The sequence below is a fragment of the Apteryx rowi genome, unplaced genomic scaffold (assembly GCF_003343035.1).
Source record: "Apteryx rowi isolate R43461 unplaced genomic scaffold, aptRow1 scaffold_503, whole genome shotgun sequence".
NCBI classification, from domain to species: domain Eukaryota; kingdom Metazoa; phylum Chordata; class Aves; order Apterygiformes; family Apterygidae; genus Apteryx; species Apteryx rowi.
Window position 1 is genome coordinate 434,930 of NW_020450765.1, and position 21,459 is coordinate 456,388.

Below are 21,459 nucleotides of genomic sequence, written 5' to 3' on the forward strand. Positions count from 1 at the left end.
AGTTGCCTGAAGGATCCAGCTCAGTGAGTGTTTGAAACCTAGCTGCTTACTGCTCGCTTAAGGCATGTTGCTTTCTATACTGTATACCACTATTTAGAAGAACAGCCTTTAACAATTACAGAGCTATTTTAGTGGGTGGAATCACAGCAAGCATTTTTTTAAAGTAACCTTTTGACCATGCATTTGTCTCCTGAAGATGGACTGGGGAATGATCAGTCACCCCTCTTCAGTCTGACCTGTTATCAAATCAAAAGATAGCAAGCCCAAATCTGGTGTAACCCAGGAATAATGCCACTACCAGCAGTGGAGCTACATTGAGACTGAAGAGAGAAAGGAAACACAATTCTGCTTTCCACTGTGTGTACTCAACCCCTGCAGTTAATGCAATACGGGCCAAAGGACAGTTAGCTGCAGCTAAAATTCAGTATATGGTAAGCAATGTCATGAGTACTGAGGAAGTTTGCTGCTGCAGCATAAGATCATGCTATGAACTACCAATGCATGGATCAAGAGGTTTCAACCAAATGGCTTTCACAGGCATTTTCTGCCTGCACCGAAAACATCTCATATTAGCATTACTTCCGATAACGCAAAGGCTATACTCTGACCAGCTTTGTACATCCTTTCAGCAGCCATCTCTTTAAATACTGTACTGTAAATACTTTAAATACTGACCAAAGTCATTATTCCATGATGCTGTCAACAGATGCCCCAGAAGAATAAGCCAAATGCCAGGTAAAGCAATATAAAAAGCCATACCTCAAGCAAAATACACTGAAGAGTAGCAGTAAGTTGCAATTTCCTCACCGGTGGCTATCGAGAAAGGCAAAGGCAGTATTTGATACAAACTGCGTGGAACTCAGATCAGAAAATCCTCCAACCTTCTCCAGTTCCAAGAGCAGTGACCCAAGCTCAGTGACACAGGATTGTTTCAGGTTTAGCCCTTGCATTCTCACTTTCCTGACTGTGTTTGACAGACCTGCTGGGATGCAGGCGGAAGCTCACCCAGGGGTGGAGGGAATGATGAACAAAGTATTTCCATTCTCCAGCCAGCCGTTCAAAGCTTTTTAGATGCAAGTTGGCTGGGAAAATGTACTGTTGAGGCACACTGAGGTTCCTTCCTGAACCGTCCATGGCACATAAATGACCTGCATGCCTGCATCTTTCCAAGGATGAGAGTTGAGTATGGACTATGCATTAATGGTAAAGTCATCACAGTTGGACTCCTTGGATTGCAAGTGGACAGCTGTCTGAAAGAGAATCTCATACTGAACCACAACTGGTGGGACTGGACAGTATTCATGTCTACTGCAGGGCAGAGTAATTCCTTCTTCTGTCAGATTATTGGCTGAAATCTCATGACCTGCCTGTAGTGAAATCTTAGCCATAATCCGCAGAGTCCAATTATAAAAGGTAGAAAGACTGATCTGGTCATCAAGGCTACCTCCAGCCAGCACAGACTTGCTCCCAAGGAATGGGCTTAAGTGCCATATTCCATTTCCTTGCGAGTGTGCCAAGTTCTCCCATACTGCTCAGTAATTCTCCCAAACCTCTCAGATGCTGGCAGGCTCTTGTAGAGCCTCCCTCCTTCATCTCTGGCCTGGGGTAAGCAGACTTTCTTCTTTAATACGTTGGGAAAAGTAGATTCATTTAACTCATCCCTCTTATTTTCAACACCGATTCCAGTTCAGTTGATTGATAATTTCCTGGTAGCAAATTCTATCCCAAACGTACCTCCAGCACAGGTAAATTGCCAGACCTTGATAGATTTCAGTGGAGCTATACTGCTTCCCCCAGTTTAGAGTCTGGCCCAATATTCTAACTTCAGTCACCTTGTTGTTAGTCTATCACACACAGCCAAGTATGCAAGCCCAAACTACACACAGTTTACTTTGCTGCCTCTCACATTAAAGCTTCCAGGGTTCCTCCTTCCGAGAGGATTTTGATTGCATATGTTTTTTCCCAGATAGACAAACTTTTTTCCCCCCCTCTATACTTTCATTAGCTTGCATTATTTCCATCCCACATTACCAAACTTCCTGATTCCTGCCACACTATATGTTCAAGGTCCTCAGTAAAGTCTGTAAAACTACTGCATCTGAAAATTTCATTAAAAGGCTCTTTGCTGCTATGCTAAATCACAGAAGGAGCCCTCAGTAAAACAGACACACCAACTTCCATCAGTCACGCTGATCCAAAATCTGCGTGTTCAGAGCCATGTACCACTTGACAGTTCTACTAAATCACATGACTGGGTTACTATCCAAAACAAGCCAATCAATTCCGGTGGGAGGGCAAGATCTTGTAAGGCCCTGTGTCAAGCACTTTAGTAAACTCCAACTGCAATATATCTAATACAATCCCTTTGTCCAATAATTTTGTCTTCACATGACTGAGGATGAAATCGCATAACTATTCCCTCCCTGCCTCGCCCTCAAGCACAATACCCTGTGGTTTGAAGCAATACGAGACTTAGTCTGAGAATTTCTCACTTTTCTCCCACCCTGGTGGTCCATACTAAATCCCAACTCTTTCTCCTTTAATTTTTTATTCCTTCCTTTCTGATCCAGTATTGACCCAGCATCCAGAACTTCACCATTCTTTTTTTTTCATCTTTAGACTGCAAATTCAAAGGCAGGAAATGTGAGAGAAGATCTCAAATCTGACCAACTCAGTGTATGCAGATCTTAGGGTAGTATTATTTTTCTGCTGGGAGCTTTCCTATCCACCCTCTTTACAAAGGATGTTAAAAAAGAATCTGAATTCCTGCCTTCGTCAAAAAGACTGTTCAGTCATCTAGAAAATGGCAAGGGGTACAGACGCCTGTGAACTTGGAAAAACAAGCAAGCTGGCTCTCTCCCGTGGGAAGGGCTTTGCACAATCATCATGAAGAGAGAGAATCTGACCCTATTTTAAAGAGAGGGGACATAGTTCTATTTCTAGCAGGGACATTATGTGAGTAACTCCCGCTGCAGTCAAAGGATTTTGCCCTCAAATATTCATGGGAAGAAACTGGAGCCATAGAGTCAGTTTTTGTGCCAGATGATGGAACAAGCACCCTCCAGYGGTAAATAAATAGCTCTAAACAGTGGAATATAGCTGGAGCCACTGGAAGTGTCCTTGCAGCCACAAATGGATTTATGATCCAAAATCCAAACAGGAATTATCATTGCAACCACTGCTGATGCTAGTAGGCATTCATTCCCTGCCTATCCATCCTCTTTGACTCATAGATCCCAGTGATTCTCCTCAGGACATCCATGCAATCAATCTGAAAGCATTTGGCTTCTGCATAACCTGTGGACATCATGAATTTTCTGCATTCCCTACTATGCTACGTGCACACTCGCCATGGAAGTCTTGATTTAGCTGCAGCAATCTGTGCTGCCCGTTCCCACGGCAAGAGATATTTATTTTATAGGCTCCTGTCTCAAATGGATGCCAATACATAGCTGACTGCGTCAGAACCAGGTCACTGACCCAATCTGCTGTTGGAAGTACTGCACATAAATTCAGCCAACCTCAGCACTGCCGTCACAGCTAAGTCTGCCGCTAACCACCCTGGGCTGCCAAGCTGGCTGCCGTCTTGTGCTGGTATACTGCAAGCAAGGAAAGTTTGGCCTGTAAATTTGACTTGAGAGATGATGGGACATCAGGGAATTGCACCCTTGGAATGACAGCAGGTTTTAATTGCTTTCGCTACTGCAGATCCGATACATGCTACACAACCAAAGGGGAGTGACTTCACAGCTTGGCCAGTGGCCAGCAGTAGCTTCCTGAACTATGTATGAGCAACAGCACTTTGTCCTAAGAGGGAAGTAGCCCATACGCATAGCTGGATTGACTCGAGCCACCTCTCCGGCACAGGGAAAGTGCACTGAATAGCTGACACACCATAAATCAGCTTGAGAAACGGGAACGTTCTGGCTGAGCCTGCTTTCTGCAGTGTGCAGCTACAGGTCACACCCTGCCATGCTTCCAGGCCAGGGGACTGGCACGAACGTCTGAGCTGGGCTTGAAGTGTTTTACTGTGACTGGCCGCTTTGACAACACCCACACGCACACATACCACCATGTTTTAAAGCACAGCCACAGCTTCACAAAGCCTCAGATCCAGTTAGCCAGCAATTCAGCAGCTGGTCACTGTGCCTTCTTCAGCAGCTGTTCCATGATCAGATGATCCTGAGCCCTCTGGGACTCTCTGGTGTGGGCCCATGATCACGTTTCTGCCAACTCAGCCAGGACACAGGCGATGGAGTTTTCACCACCTTTATGATCCTATGCCAGCTGTGGGAGGGAGGATGATACCTGATCCAGCAGAAAGCCTGTCACCATCAGGTGAACCCACCAGTATATCTTGAACATGTCTGAACCAGCAACGAGAGTTTATACTGGACCAGCATGTTGTGTCTTGTGGCTGCAGTGTTTTGGATCCAATACTGACAGCCCAAAAGACAAGTTTACTCTATCATCAGAGTAAGGACTTCACTTGAACTGGTTTGGTTTAAGCCTTGATTTAAGCTTATGCATAATTCATAATGGGGATGATAACAGATGGCAACTTGTTAAGCCACAGGAACGCAATCAGTTGTGATCACATGACAACACTCTAAATAATTTAAATCATATCTTACTGCAAGAGCTGTTCTACCGGGGCCAAGTGTTACAGAGAGACTCCATTGCCACACTGTGGGAGACAACTTACAAGGCAGTTGTTAACAAGTCCCCCTGGACACCACAGGGAGAAACTGAGGCACAGGAGTTAGGGGCTTCCACAAGCTCACTCCACGAACGCAGCTCACCAGTGTCCTCCTGCTCCCCTGCCCCACATCCCAGCCAGAAGGCCCTGGTCCCTCCGTCTATATTGCGCATGTTTACACAGATACTTGCAAGAGATAAATTCAGACAAAAGCATTACTTAAAAAACTAAAAAAAGGGTGGTTGTCTGTACTCCACAGCAGGTATATGATACAACCAGGACCAGAGGCTGATTCAATCCATGACAAAATTGCACTGAAATCAATGGACCTACAAACTAGATTCAGATCCCAGCTTTCCACTAGCAACAATCCACCCTTGCTCCTGGTTTACCCTGCTCTATCAGAGAGGACGCAGAGACAGGGGTGGGAGAGGGATTGAGGCTATTTCTGACTCCCAGTTTTCATGCTCAGCTGAGGAATCTAGTCAACACAGGAGCCAGCGGGAAAAGGCTTCATAGAAAGTGTTTCAAAACTGGAGCAGTGCTAGACAGGGTACCCCGAAACATTTAACGCAGCTCTAGGAGTCCTAATACTGGGTCAAAAAAGCCAAAACTGCATGATGCAAAGTGCTGATCCAACATAAAGTCACTCTGCAGTTAAAAAAATTCACAGATTTGCCTTTTGTGGTGGCAGGTTCTATGTTAGGTCAAGGCTTGGCTGTCTCCTGGCAGCAAGAGCAAGAGGATAAAGCCATCTCATCTGCTCTGGCTGATTTATCAAAAATGCATGCATGTCCGCACTTGCCACAGATCCCATTTGTTCTGTGGTATGACACAGCAGTGAAACATCGACCCCCATTCTCATGTCAGGATACTTCTTTCTCCCTCGGCTATAGGAGGAGACTAGCTTTTCAACACATGGCCTACAGCTTGGTGACATGAAGACCTTTCATTGCCTCTACCAGAATCAGGAGGCCCTGCCAAACTCCTCAGACACTCTGGGAAGAAATCTGGGGCTGAAGGGAGCAGGGAGTTTTCTCTGATGAGTTTCAGCACCTTCCTTTTCTCTCCATCAGTTCCTAGGCAGTTGTACACACTTGAAATGTGGAGCCCTGCAGGAAAGTTTCATTCCCAGTGAGTCAATGCAGACTCTGAAATGTGAATCCTCTTTAGGAAAGAAATGTCCCAGGAATATCTGAACATGCTCTGGGTTACAGAAATGTTTCTGCCATCACAGGGGGCTTGCTGCCGCTCTGCAACAAGGCACCATAAAGATTATAAAAGGTTACYGAATTATTACTGTCGTCCTCAGCATACTTATCCACCCCAATGAGGAGACACACTGAATTTGAATCTTCTCTGGAATTCCAATCAATCATAATCAGCACAGTTAGGCCTGGCTGAAACACAGGCATAATTAACACGGACTGCTGCCTCCCGCCTCCTGACGTATTACAAAGAATCACTGCTTACACTACTTTCATCCTTAAACATCACTTGACTGCCAGACCATCTTTACTCTTCATTTCCAAAATCAAYGTCCCCTTTTTTAAACACTTTGCTCATAAGCTGACCAGCTAAATTCCCCCACAGTAACTGCACTGGGCACTTCGTCTCCTCAACGGGCTGTACAAACAGTAGGAAACTGCCACCTAAAATCCTTCCCTTTCACAGAGGTGCTTGAAGCCCTGTTAGTATAAGCACAATGCGTGGAGTTCTTCAGCATGCTAGGAGCCACCAAAGCACGAGTATGAGGTTTCTCTCTTGTGCACTATTAACACTTTGTAAAGTTGTTTCCAGAAATCACATTACACAGAATAAAGCCCTGTTTAGTACAAGATGGACCAAAGTCTCAGCTGAGATAAACTCTTTGAATCCAAGGCATTTATGCCAAAAGACACGAGCAGAGAGATGGCTCCATATCATTCTCTAAATCTGTGTGTTAGCACTGAAGGACAAAACAGCAGATCATGACAATGACCCTGCCCTGGTTTTCAGGCAACTCTGCAAATCAGAATATACATCGTGACATGGAAGAACCTAAAACRTGGAGGCACTGCCCTCCACAATGGTAATCATCACAGAATTTCTCAGAGATGAGGCAGCTTCACATTCAAAGGCCCGGCAAAATGCCCCCATGCTGGGACAGGGTCAAATTCACTTTGCCAGGTGAATCCAAGCCTCTAGAGAAACTGAGCCCAAAAGCAGCCGATACCCAAGTAGGCCCCAGGAAAAGTGTGAACTGTGGGTGTAATCACAGAAAATCAAGAGAGATTTTGTCCATTTGAATTTGGACAAAAGAAGCCCTCTTTTTAAGGAGCAAACTCCACTTTTGCCACCACAGGTGACTAGTCCCCAGAACATATAAGGCCTAGACCACGCTCACAATCTCTCCTTCATTTCCCCACCCTCATGGTTGCCTAGATGAGAACAAGCAGCCAAGCTGCTCTCACCTTGGTGGTGAGAGGGGTACAGAGAAAAACTTCTTACAGGCAGTGATGGAGACTGCCTCTCTCYGCGTTGCTTCAGGCCCAGGCTTCAGCTACCAGCCCCAAAGGGAGCCCCATTTTACAGACAAGTTATTCAACTTGCCTCTCTCAGATAGAAATCTGCAAGGAACCCRCATCACTCTCATGCCAACCTATCCAAGCTTCTTAAGGATTGACTCTTTCAATCTGAAAAAGCAACTTGACAACTTTTTTCTTTTTTTTCCCCAAGCAAATGAGGTGTCCTTATAACATGAAGCATCAGGGCCTTAACTTCAAAAAAAGTGAACCTTACAGTTTGCTCTCATTACAGGGAGCAGASATTATAAGCCATTTTTTAACTTAACAGGGAACTGGAGTGGTCTGAACCCAGATTGAACTTAGCAGTCTCTCAAACAGGCCCAAACCTGAATCTCCACTCTGAGTGCTTCCAAACTTCAGGGCAGGTCATACCTGGCTTATGTCTCTTGTTCTGAGCATGCCAAGTCCTGCAGTTCCATGCAGGTCCTCRACACGCTCCCAGCTAACCGGTGTATTGGCTACCTGCCTCTGGGGAGGAGATACAGAATGAAATGCAAGATACTGCAGTGCGGCGACCTTGTACGATAAAATTGCCTGAGGAAAACGAATAGCCAGCGTTTCATGGAACAGCTCTAAAGAAACCAGTGCCAGAGTGAAGGGTGCCAAGGACAASGAGGTTAACAGAGGTTGGTGGAGGGAGGGAGACAGAGGCTGGGAGTTTGGGATAAGCAGTCTGAGACAAACCAGAGAGGGCAATGCAAAATGTCAGGCCAGTGGAAGGTGGTTTATAGACTATCCAACAGTGTCCCCTCGTGGCAACAGCTAAAGCCTACCATCATAGACACGATTCCTTCCTTTCATCCAGGGACATACATAAAATGCATGTCTCTATCTTTAATTACATGAGTGACTAATGTAAATGGATAAATAAAGTTGTTAAGTCATTTTGATCTTGCCTGTAGCTATAAGGTCAGGGTATGTTTTCAGTCAAGCTGAAGCGTGAGAAATGCAAAACAAATTGTTTATATGAATCCACACACTCCTGCTCTGGATTCCCCCGTGGCTACCTGCAGACATGCCCAGGCTGATCACCTACAGTCAGACCTGCACAAGCTAATCATCGGCTTACTCAGCAAAGAGGCTGCCACACATATAATGAGAGTATTTTGTGCAGCTGGGAAACAGGAATCCAAGATTGTCTTCAAAAATTGGCCTGTTGCATTGGAAAAAAAATTCTTTGGCTGTTTTTCCAGCTTTCCCTTTTCATGTCAGTTCTAAGGAAAATTTTGGTTCAAAGGCCCTATTTCAGAAAGGTGTAAATCACTATAAAAATACCRAGTCAGTATTTGGAGCAGAGTCAGCCAGGCTTGGAGAATGCTTTTCCCTCAAGTTAGTCCTGTGAGACAGCGCCAGCACAAGAGTAGGTTACCACTAGGAGTGAGGTTAGATGGCCACAGAAAGGAGAAGTGAGGCTGTGTACAAAGTCAGAAACCTTCTCCTTTCAGATGGTTTCTCACCTGCCTAGGAGCAAGGAAACCACAACAAAACATGTAGACCACTGATAGATGTGAGCACTCACTGCATGGCAGAGTCCCCCCAAAAAAGTCCAAGAAACTCAGAAACCACARAGGTGACACATACACACTCCCCAAAGGGAGGAATGGAGAAGCAGGAGGGAAAGATCCAGTGAGACAGAAGTCCTATCTTGCCATGATGGCAAATCTGTTCTGAATTTTTTTCATGGAAAAGTTCATCTTCCTGGCACCCCAGTCCTCCCCCTGTAATCTGACTTCTGGTGGTTCATAGGCCAAAACCCCCAGGTGTAGCCCATGGCCTGAGGAAACCCATGGGCTGCCAGAGGAAAAGGGAAGTTCAAGAAGTGGGCATGGGGCTTCCCTCAAGCTCACCGACCCCATGTGCCAAACATGCAGGGTCAGTCCAAGCAGTGCAGAGAAACCTCAGTGCTTTGGGGCTGTGGCAGAGCAGTTCTGCTAGTGGAGTTCCTTAGCTACCATCTTGCCCTGGGGCCTCCTCCCTGTCATATCACCCAGGGATACACATCTGTCATCTCACTTGCATCTGGGAAGAAAAGCTATAAAGAACTGCAGAAACTAGCTAACTGAAGCAATGAAAACCTGGGAGAAGATCGAAAACTTGACAAGCCTCGCTGAAGAGTGCTTTACAATGACAGGGCTGTATTCTGTAAACCATCCCGCTTACCCACCAGAGGGGACTTACATTTCTCTGCATTAAAGGAGCAYGTGGGATGCTGGTTCTGTGGATTTCAGCAGAGCTCTATTAGCCAGCACACGCTTTCCCCCCTAATGTTGTGTTTTCAGCTGTCACAGGACACCAAGGTCCAGGCAGATATAACCCCACGTTAATCTCAGTATCTCTTTGCACCTAGAGGCCTCCCCCCAGAATCCAGAACCCCAAAGAACGTGCCTAAACCCCCACAGTGAGAGTTAAGCATAAAAAATTATTTCTTGTAGTGGAAACTGGCAAAGGCAAACCAACAAGAGACACCACTTGGATGCCCCTTCTTCTACTTATTATGTGCTCTCAGGCTTCTTTAGCATCCAGAGCTGAGAATGCTCTTGAAGGGAAGGCACTTACTGCTGTATGGTAGTGTGGAGAAGAGCTGATTTTTTTCCTTTTAAAAGCATAAGAAAGAGTACTAGTCTAGCAGTCAGAATGCTCAGTGGGTGTCCCGTACCCCTAGGACTGGGTTCCTAGGAAGAAAACATCTCTTTGGGATCTTAGCAAGGCACTGCTGAAAGTAGGGCCCAGAACCTGCTCCTCCTGCCCAAATGCACAAGACTTTCTGTTGTGGGTAACTCTGCCCTGCTCTGCCCCACTGCTTCCCGGTAGGCGCACCCAAAACCCTCCTGCCAGGCCCTCCGCCAGCCTGCCATGCCTCCCCCAGCAGCTGGTGACTTCCACAGTTCAGGCAGTCTCAGGAGGGTGTATATGAACTCCTTTGCACTGAGGAAAATCCAGCTCTCCAACTTTCTGGGTAGGTATTTAGACTTTGACTTTGCTTAGGCTTTGACTTGCAATGTGGGCACAGCCTCCAGGGGCTCCACGCTTCTGGAGAGCCAGACAGTGACAGCTCAGAGCGGGCAGCAGCGGGGTGGTGTAGAAACAGAGCTACAGGCACATGAGGCRATTTTCAGTCCAGGCTTTTTTGACCTGGCTTTGTGGCCCAATGTACATTTACGTTAAAGGCAAGACATCCATCAGCTTGKGCAGGCCCAGACCACTCACTGTTCTGGGACTTGCTGACCCAAGCACTGACTATTTCCATCTGTTGCTCCTTCAAGAATACGTGCAGTTAGTACATAAACTTCAAAGTGATGTTGGGTTTTCTTGCTGACAAGAACTATTTTGATAAAAGACAAAACAAATGAAACAACTGTTCTGAAAAACAGCTAACTTTTCCTAGCTACTCCTGTCTTGATTTAGAATGAATCTTCACCAATYTAGAAATGAGACAGTGCAGATTAATAAGGTTCTCCAGGACACAAGAAGGATGAAYGCAAAGTCAGACACTGCCCATACAAAATAATCCACACAGGAAGAGAAATATGCACAACATGTAGCAGAACTGTGCAAATCTGAAATCRTTACATCCCACATATTAAGACAGCTGTACTGAGCAGTTCAGAGCTCAGCTTCATACTAAATTACCCAGTGGCCAGCCAGAAATGGATTCTGAGCTAGTTTAACTCCAGGGGGCATGATCCTGAGATCAAGTCAGAGGTATCTCTTTCAAACAAGTCCCAGTCCACAGATTGCTCCTCCAATCCCATTACATCCAGAAGTGTAAATTCTCTGAAATGTTTATATCATAATTATGTTTTCCAATATTTACATAAAACTCATCTAAAAGATAAACTAGATGAAAGTCTTCCACTATGTGTTCATGATTYCAGCTAGCTGATTTATGCAGCTTCTTACATCTCTTTTTTTGCATGCAATGATAAAACTGCTAGAAGGGTATTTTTCCCACAATTGGTTTCGTGCAGTGGTGAAATTCCACATAAATCCTCTCATAAGGTCCTGGAGYGGACCTTAAAATTGCCTACAAAGTCCTGTAACTTTGATTGACTTTATAAATCCCAGCCTGAACCAGATTCCCCCAGAAGGCTCCAACTATCACCCTTTGGTCTCTCTGACATTCATAAAGGGCAAGTTTCTCAGCCCAGATCCACAACCCATCAAGGACCAAGAGAGGGCAGTGTGTCCTACAGTTACAGTCAGCACATCAGGAGCTGTCAGGACAYTCAGGAATTGTTTCTTATGGCAATTAGGCTCATACTGTACCATTTGTGGTGCATCTGTGTCTGTCTAATCATCCTGGAGTACCTCAGTCAATTCCAACCAAGCTGGACACCAGGGTGCAGGCCTCAAAGGCAGCAAATTCCYCTCAGCTTCATGAAAACTGGGAGTCAGGCAGAAGAGAGGGACTCAATTCTTGTTYCCATTGATGACAGGCTGAGAGGCTTGCCTGTTATTAGTCAGCAGAGAATCCACATGTGGAAAGGYGAAAGACAAACAGACACACTGGAAATCAAGCTACAGTAACCCTGCTGTTCAAAGAACTGCATGCTTTAAAGAGTAAGCTAGTTTGCACCTTACAGGAGAAAAATAATGAAAGCAAGTAGCTGTATCTACCTTTAGAAGAATATTTGAGAAGCATAAAGATTAACTCCTGTGTGTCTGGAACCAGAGTGCTCCAGCAACAGGAAAAGAGTCATTCCCCTCTGCACACCAGGATGAATCCAGTCCAGACAGGAAGAGTAAAAGAAAGCAAAGACTGAGGCTGAATACAGACTAGAACAGAGCTATATGTATCTGCCATGTGGTGGGAGGGGAGAGGGGGCTGTGTAGCACAAGAAGTGTCCCTCTTCATCCTGAGGATGGGAGATCATGCTGTAACAGGCAGCGCTAATGGGGGAACAATATGACTCCTCCCCACTTCCACTCCTGCCACCATAAATCYACCCCATCATAAAGAAGAGACTGAGGCTCAGAAATGGATTACTTTCAACTCTGCACGAACCYGCTTTGCAATCCTGGACAGATTCTCCCCTCCTGGTGGGGACTACCCTTAAATCTAAGCRAAAGAGAGAGAGAAGGGATCTCTCTGTGCCTTTATAAATAGCTCACCTACACATTTCACAGGAGGGAAAGTGCCAGTAAGTAGCTTTCATGGTAGCCCCAGCAACAATAACAGCAGCAGCAAAAACACCACCTTTCTCCAAAACATCCTTATTTCCAGCATCTATCATACTAATAGAGACAATTAAAACCTGGAAAAAGCCCCAGGACGCTGACGATTAGTGACTGTAGGCCAGGCCTGAAACACAATTAAGGATCAGTAGTTACGAGTCTGTGAAACAGGCCAGGCAAGTCTTACTAAGTCAGCACACGACTGGCMTCTCTGGCCCCCGCCTCAATCTTCCCCATGAGCCTGGACCACATCTCTCACGTTCTCAGCAACAAGCTGCAGCCYTTCTCCTGCCCACACACCAGGCAGAGCTTTTAACTTGCCAAATACTTTTGCATAGATCACAGTGTGGGAGAGAAGAGAGGTTTAAGACATAAATAAAATGAGCCCAACCTGGCCACTGAAAGGAAAGAAATCTGAGATGCTGCAGAAAGTGATGCATCATTATTAGATCATGTCAGGACCAGCAGACTGTAGTCAGGACTCTCATTGTTGGAGATATGCTGCAGATAGGGGCTGTGTCACTTCGCTAGACCACAATAAGAGACAAACACCGTAGCCACAGCTTTGCCTATACGGCATGACCAAGTGCAGCAGATAAATCCTCCACCCAGAACCCAGCACAGTTCTGGCTGCTGCCAAAGCCCACCCCTGAGTGAAYGGATGAAACAGGTTGGATCACTGAGTGAGTAACAACAGCAGGAATGTATTGCTCTGTAGCTATGAGTTGACATGTGCTTCTTACATCAAAGTTCCTGCCTGACATCCTGTGAGTTAGGAGAGTTTTGCTAGGTCATCTGAAAAGCATCATCTCCAGCAGAATTGGCTCAGATGCTGCCAATGGGCTTGTTTCCAACGCTACTAGGATTTTTGATGGTTTTAAGCAAATAAGTTTTATAGCATTGTGTTATCTCTGCTTTTGCCCACTTGTTACTTACCTACCCCATGCCCCAATAACTCATTTGCCAACTTCAGCCAAATTTGACACAGAAACAGAGGTCCTAGTGCTACTGAGCACTGATAAATTTAATTAAAATAAGCAATCTGATATATCTTGTTGATATAGCCACCAAGAGGCAAGCTGCAATGGGAGTTCAATTCTTGGGCAGAGACTACCTACGTGCAAGGAAGCCACATGTCTCGATGTCTCAGCTCTACCAGAAATTTGTGCCTCCTCAGACAGCAGAGAGCCCACTTCTGAGGAAAGTAGTTTCTCCTATCTAGACTCTCTGACATCTAAAATGTCAAACTGGATTCCCAGCTTAACAACTGTAAAACACAGGAAACTAAGTTTCATTAGTCCTGCTGCACACAGAACTCCTTTCTTTCCATTGAAGTTTCTAGCTTTGACAGAATCAATCTCTCATTAAACAAGATCCAGCCAGGCCAGCAAAAGGGGACTTTCAAGGAACTCCCAGCTGCTGCAGGACACAATTCATCACTGCTTAATAACATTAGGGCTTATGGACTAGTCAGGGCTCACAACACTAAGTGCTGTGCAGATGGACAGCCCCTGCCCCACAGTTTATTAAAAGCACCAGCCAGACAAATGCATCGATGAGAAGGAAGCGAAGAATTAACCATAGCATGATATCTCCATGTAAGCTACAAGGGTGTGTGATGCAAATTGCCATCTTGTAGTAAATTAACTCAAAAGGAGAACAGAAAGTGGCTTCCACTATGATTATTTGAGGAATGAGAGGGAAGAGAGTCAACACCACGCATTAGAGAGGATAGAATGGATACACTTGTGAGAGCAGGGACGGGAACGCTCACGGAGCGCTGGTGGCCTTGCACAGTGTAATAYAGCAATAAAAAACAAGAGCGGAGGAAGATGACTGAAAGGAGGAAGTTATGTTGCAGTATGGTAACAGATCAAAGGCTGGGAACACCCTAGGAGTGAAAGGAGCAGCTGATAACATGATACAGCAACAGAGCTGGTACCTGGGTGCAACTCAGCCCTGAAGCACCTTGCTGGTGAAGATAAGAGATCCTTCAAATGAGTCGCTCACATATCGAGCGCAATGTTAAAGGGACAACACAGCTGTGAGTGCCAGCAGGCAGATGAGACAGGAGAAATCCAACACTTAAGGCTTTCACAGCCTTTAAGAACCTCTTGACATTTCTGAAAACTTAACCCTTGTATTTTAACCAAAATTAACCACATGCTTCCACCTCCCCTGTAGTCACACCTGCAGATCCCTTAGCACAGCAATAAGGCATTCCTCCAGCACCRAATGGCTGCTGCTTCCCACCCCAGAGCTTTCCAAGTTTCAGCAATTGCCATCAGTCTGCATTTAATAATCTGCATAAAGTAATGGAATCCACCTGAATGAAAAATTCTGTGGAAATGCAACCAAGGCAACTGTAATGTTAAAGAAATTCAAAAAGGAAAGGGGCTTTTTCATCACAACTAAACATACTGGCAGCCTCTCTGCCTAAATACCCCCACATTTTCAGTCAGAATAGCAGTTTCACTTCTCCCATCTCAAAACTCTTGTGTGGGACTGCTGGTGCCAAACAGCTGCAGTGCACTACCTAGTGCAAAACCCCTACAGGAGGAACATGATTTAGGGTTTCCACATCACTGAGGACAAGTGAGGTAGTGTTTTGATCAGGAGGTACAGGTGCCTCTGGAGAGGTTTTGCGGACAAGTACTTAATGTAAACCAGTCTTTTGCGCTGATTTAAGCCTGGCACTACACAGGCCTGTGTTGCAGTGAAGCAGAGTAAAAGCCAAAATAAAAGGCACCAGATCTGTAAAATGTTCTCCATTCCCCTCACATCTCAGTTCTATTCGGTGGTTCATCTCTTCCTCAACAACCTCTTTCCTACCTATTCTGTGTTTCACTAATAAGAGCTTAGAAAATCCTCCAGCTTTACAGATTTGTTTCTCAAGCTTCAATGCAGAACTTCGACAATGAGAAACTGAAGAAGCAGGTTTTGCTCTAAAGGTCAAAACCTAATTCAAAAGGAATCTGCACAAGGCAAAAAGCCAGCAAGGAGTTCCCTGTTGCTCTAACATATTGCACCACAGCATTACAGCTGCATCAGGGAAATGCCAACTGTTTTTGCTCCTGGATATCAGCTACACACACACACTACAGGAAACAGCCTTAACCCTCAAAGTACTGCATGTTAGTACAATCACCATTGCCACACCGTGCTGCCCTTAGCTAGATTACCATAGTCCGTAAGTTGATGGTACCCCATCAGCATTGGGCTCACTGTACTGCTTCCCACCTGCCTAAACGCAGTTTTGATACTGTTCCCCTCAACAGTTTCTTGCTTGCCTATACCAGATTCATAGCTCCTATTCACAGTTCTACTTATTATAAGATTGAAAACTCTATAAATGATTGGATTTGTACTGCAACAGCCATGATGCTCACGCACACAGAGTGGTCCCTTTACCACAGCTCCCCCTCCTAGGGCATTTTGCCAGCTTCAGTGGTTCTGTATCACAGGATCAGAGGGATCTCTGAAAAGAGAAATCAGTGAGCAAGGCTGAGACAACCRGAGGACAAAATAAAAAGCTATCTTGTAAAACTGCTTGGTGCCTCACACACTTTTTCAGTGCATCAAGGACATCTGAAGTTTCTMTTTCAGGTTGTTTCACCTCTAAAATGTCACTGCATGACTTCGTCCCTGCTCAGGCCGAGACCCACAATCTATTATTGTGGCAAGTTCCCTCAGCTGACTTGGCTGAAGGATAGAGTGCGCCTCTGGGTGGGTCAAGGTGCAACTGCGGCTTGACACTGAATATCCTGTTTGTACAGTTTCTCTGCTTCACCAGCAGCTCTACAAGAGCCACTGTAGCATCAGAAATAACTCTGTCATTGTAATTCATCTGATACTGAACTCACATGTCAGCAATGCGATTTATCTCTAATGACAGTAAAGAACTCTAACCAACATAGGGAGAGAAATGATCTTTAAAAGAAGTAATTTTACCTAGAAGCGCACACATTAAAACTGCATTAGTCATGACTGCAGGGTTTTTCAGGGCTCTTTTCCAAATTTGATGCTTTTGAATGGCTTCACTCTGCATTTCTGCGCTTTCAGCTTGTTTTAGAAGTTCAGCCTTAGCTTTCATTTTCCACAGTTTGTGAAGCTTGTTTCAGGAAGAACGAACAACCCTCTTGTGATTGTTTCATTTCACAGCTCAGAGATGYGGAGAAGTGTTGTGAGACCCATGAGATGGTCTGAGTCGAAGGGCTGAAAACAAACCCACACAGTAAAGCAGGAGGGGGCAGATCCGATCAGCCCCTGGAATCAGCTGTTCTTTCCTTTCAGTTGCATTTCCCTTAACATACTGTTCCGTGCTTTCCACAGTCACATCATGCTGTTCCCAGTCAAGGGAAACAGTTTGAAACTTCACTTTTATACTCAGGAGACTATTGGGTACACAACTCCTGCTGAATTAAAGAGAGTCATGGTTCAACTCCCATCTCCTTTGGGCACTAGGATGACAAGGGGGACAAACTTGCTGGAGAAGGCACATCATCACCACAAGATCTGCTCACCTTTCTTCCTTCCCTATCAGCTCCACAGTGGTCTGTGGCAGTGGTCAAAATTAATGCCTGCAGAGGAGCTAATGACACCCCTCCACCCCCCTTTAAGGTGTGTTAGATACCCAGCTTAAAAGCACTGTATGAGAGCTAAATATTGTARTTTTGATTACACATATAGATGAGTAATCCCAGCTTGAAACCAAGGTAAGTTGCCTCTGTGCAAATCACTGCTGACAGCAGGCTTTGCTTTGCAGGTTACCCCAGTGTGAATTTCCTTTTTAGCTGGCCAACAGCTGCGAAGGCAGCAAAAAATCCTAGTGTAAACAAAGTCTAAACATATATTGCACGAATCTGTCAGTTGATGGTCGTGAATAAATTCACACACTTCCTGAGTCTGCTAAAATCTTTGTTTTGCCTGAAGCTGTGCGCATGTCTGAGGAGCCAAATGCATTTGTGCATCTACTTTGTGTTATCTGTCCATTGCAATTGTATTTTTCAGGCATTTTACGTTGTTCTTCAATACACAAATGCCTTTAAGCCCATTGCTAAAGACAACCAAATATTATTAATCAATATCTAAATATGAAAACTGTGATTTTCAATAATTCAGAGGGATTTGCGCTATCTGTTCATTAAGACACTTTCTTAAATCCCACCTTTTGCATTTAGCTATAAATAAAGCAGAAGCAGGAAACTGGAAAAGACTGGGTGGGACAAGGAATAATAGGAAGGAAGGAAGGAAAGAAGGAAGGATAAAGTCATTCCAGAAAAGCTAAATTAATTCTGTGCAACACCACTACAAAAGTTGGGTTCTGTGATATCTCAGATATCCTTTCTTCGAGCAGTAAAGACTTTCTGTGCCCCAACAATCAGCTATACTAAAAGCAAGAAGTGTCTTGCCCATCAATGGCAAAAAATTAGGCAAACCTTTGTATATATGTTCCTCTTGGCAGTGCTTGGTATGTTTAGGGGTACAGAGAAGGGATATTTCTCACCGGAATGTTACCTTCTCCTCTCAGGCGATGGGCTTTCCTGCAAGATAATACCACTTGATTTGCTGCCTCTTCTGTTAGTTTAATTCATATTCACAAAAAACATTTACCCTGCAGCCTGTGGAAAGTGTTTCTGTTCATTTGGCAGACAGGACAGAAGCCTCTTGTTATCACCATGAGATCCAACTGTATTGGGTGCCTAATCCCAAACCATTAACCTCAGTGAGRAAGACAGTGTTCTTCCTTTCCAAAGAAATGAGCTGGGTTTCATACAGACTCACACACACTCCTCATTCATGCAACAACTGGAAAGAAATTCCTTCTAGCTATTGTGCAGACTAAGAGTCCAGTTTTCATACAGCTCCTTCTGCACCTATGTACCATACAGTGGTGGAGTCTTAAAGACAGCACTGTAGTTAAAATTTATTCTGATTTTGCACATTTAGTCATTATTTATAAAAGGTTTATGAAGAGGAAGTTTTATCTCCTACCAAGTTCCCCTGGATAATATATTGCTATGCTACTTCTAACAAAAGATGAGAAAGACAATCTTGTATCCTGAGTAAAACACATGTGAAGCTAAAGATTTGGTGACAACATAAAATTTTACATTCTCTTCTATCAAAGTCTCTAGATGCATAGGTAACAATCACGTGGCTGGAAAGTGTCTTTTAACACAAAGAGGGGAATAAAACTAGGGTGGCAAAGGATGTTTTCCAGTTAGTCAGAAGATTTTTGGATGAAATACCCCAATAGCTGTAAGCAACATGGAAAACCTCCGACTTCAACAAGCCATAGTCACCTTTTAGTTTGGCCGCATGTGTATGTTCCACCAGAACAATACAGCTGTTTCTCTTCTTTGAGTGAAAATGCTGTATTCACTGTTTAAATAAGTGAGCCGTAAAACACGGGACTGGCTTTAAAATGGGCTTATGAAGAAAAGCATATCCAGTTAAAAACACAAATTAAACATTCCTCCTGTAATATCTCCACAGAAGTCATTGCAATGGTCTGTCAAACCCTATTTTTAGGCTACCTGGCAACACCATAGTCAACCCAAAAGGCTCTGTTCAATGTCACAGCCTGACCACTTACCAAAATAGTAGTTTCTGTTCCAAAATGTCTCTTTTCTGAGTATGTAACCCAGGGGTTCCTCAAATCCAGAAATGCTTCAGGATGTATATATGACGCATTCTGTAGAAAGTAACCATCTTTTTTTAAAGTAATGCAATCAAATAACTAGTAAATGAGTGCCGTATCAAACTGGATAACTTGGAATTTGTGCCTGTGCAGTTGCCAAAGACAGATCTTGAGGATATTTGCTCCCTTATTCAGTTTCTTTCCTTCCTTTGTTTCCTTGCACCTTCTGATACCCCATCAGGGCTCCCTCTCTCCTTTTCTGGTCCTCGATTAGATAGGTTTGTTGTGCTCCTCCCTATAACTTTTCCTCAAGCGATGGTGCACGAAAAACATTTGCTAACTGAGACTTTCAGTGTGAATAACTTCTAGAAAAGATGCACCCATTCCTCTGCTAAGCTGGAATATACAATCTTGTCCTTTAAGCAGTCTCAAGAGGTATGCTATCACAGAAGTTTGTAAAAAATAACTTTAGGACCAGTATACCTCACTGTCAAAGTTACATTGTGCTGCTGTGTTCAAGAGTTACCCTTACATSTTGGCAAAGTCCCTTCAAACTTTTTTTTTCAGGACAGACAGGCTATTGCTGGCTAGAGCCTAAAGTCACTAACTGTAGAATATTCTCTTCTGCTCTTATTCACCTGGGATTACAATCAGTACTTCTATTTTTTCATTAGCTAACTCAGTGCAAATTTACAGGAGTACTTCCATGAAATAAATCTGAAAGCAGTAATGACATTAATAAAAGATATTACTTTTTCCAACAAATTTCTCTTCCATTAGTAGGGGAAAACAATGCCAACTGACTTCATCAGGCTGTGATGATTAAACCTTATTTATAACATGCTTTGAAAATGAGAAAGCATAATTTAAACGTTCTTCATGTGAGTAAGCAGTGAGTCAATATTCAGCATATTAATTGAATGCATTTGAACTGCCGGAATTTTTCTGAAGCCTGCCAAGTTTGAGCCATAACAGTTTCTTTCATAACTGGAGAGCAGCATGAATGAAAGGACCTTCCTCAGATCCAGAAGCCGAAGTTCAGAGTGATAATGTACATTACATCCATTCCACTGAATATCAGCCTATTAAAAAAAAAAAAAGTCAAATGAATGAGCAAGATAAAAGAGCTGTGATTACCTTTTGGGTCAGTACATAAGGAATATGAGACCACTAGCAATATACTGAAATTTAAAAATGAATCAGAAATCGTGCCAGTCAAACAGACTGAGCTATCATCTGCCTCCCATAAACAAACACTCCCCAGAACAGACACTGAGCTCTCGCTGGAAGCTTGCGTAGGTTAGACACCTAAATGTTGTTTGTGCCTTCAAAAGTCTCCTCTACACTGAATGTGATTGATATCTAGGACTTCAGACAGCTATTTCTCGCTTCCTAACCCCAGTGCTTTCACTGATGGCAGCCACCGTTAACAGAAAACGGTTTGCCAGAAGACAACAGTCTCCAGAGACAAATGCATATGTGCAGATACTAGCACTGATCTCAACAAATCTTTTATCTGTTTCCTCCTTCCCCCTCTTTTATGGGCATTTAAAAAAAAAAAAAAAAGACATTGTTAAAACAAAGTGATAAACTTCGCCTCAGCAGTCTTTGGACACCCAAACCTACTGCCTTTCATGGAGTTATCCCACTACCACCAGAATTTGGAAGAGCAAGTTTAAGAAACTTTTTCTGCTTTGGGCACTAGCAATTTTTTTTTTCCCCCGACTGCACTCTGCTTCTTCTCTTACAGAACCGTGTCCCTATCTCCCATATCCTACGCTTAAAAGACACATTTCTACAGAAGAAAAACCTGCAGGCCAGTACAGACAGCAGCGCTCTCMGTCTGAGGGCGAGCAGCCACCTCTCAGGGTACTTACACGAGCCCCTTCTCCACGCTGGCAGGGGTGTAAAACACACGAGCTTTTTTACCTCAGAGACACCATGGCGGAGCAAGGCCTTTCCCGCCACCTGCCCTCCCTTTCCGCAGCCTCCCCCTTTCCCTCTCYCCTTCCCTTTCACCTCTCTCCTTCCCCCTGGGGCTGCAAGTGCTTTAATTGCAAAAACGCAGCTACCTCCCAGCCGGCTGTAGCCCCAGGGGGCTCCGCTAATTAGCGAGAGGCGTAATTACAGGCGGCACCACGAGCAGCGGGCCGGAGAGCGGGCCGTTGGGAGGGGGCAGGGCCGCGCCCGGGGTCGGGGCCTACTCCGGCCCCCGCCACCGCCCGGGCCCTCCCGTTGCCCTGGCAACGCCCCTCCCGCTCACGTGACGCCCTCCCGGCGACGCCCGCCCGCCCGCCCGCTCCCGTTCCCACGGCGACGGCCGCTCCCGCGCATTCCTCCCCCCCCCCGCTGCGAGTCCATTCATGCTCCCTCCC

General features: G+C 44.8%; 1 long non-coding RNA gene across 1 annotated transcript in view; it reads right to left on the bottom strand.

The window, feature by feature from the left end:
* LOC112972832 overlaps window positions 1-21,312 on the bottom strand; it is a 33,916-nt gene extending 12,604 nt beyond the window's left edge. The window contains exons 1-3 of the long non-coding RNA XR_003255799.1: window positions 20,962-21,312; window positions 19,040-20,166; window positions 17,880-17,984 (exon numbers count right to left, since the gene is read on the bottom strand). This is a non-coding gene — a long non-coding RNA (uncharacterized LOC112972832). The remainder of the gene's footprint in view (window positions 1-17,879; window positions 17,985-19,039; window positions 20,167-20,961) is intronic.
* Window positions 21,313-21,459: the final 147 nt, after the last annotated feature.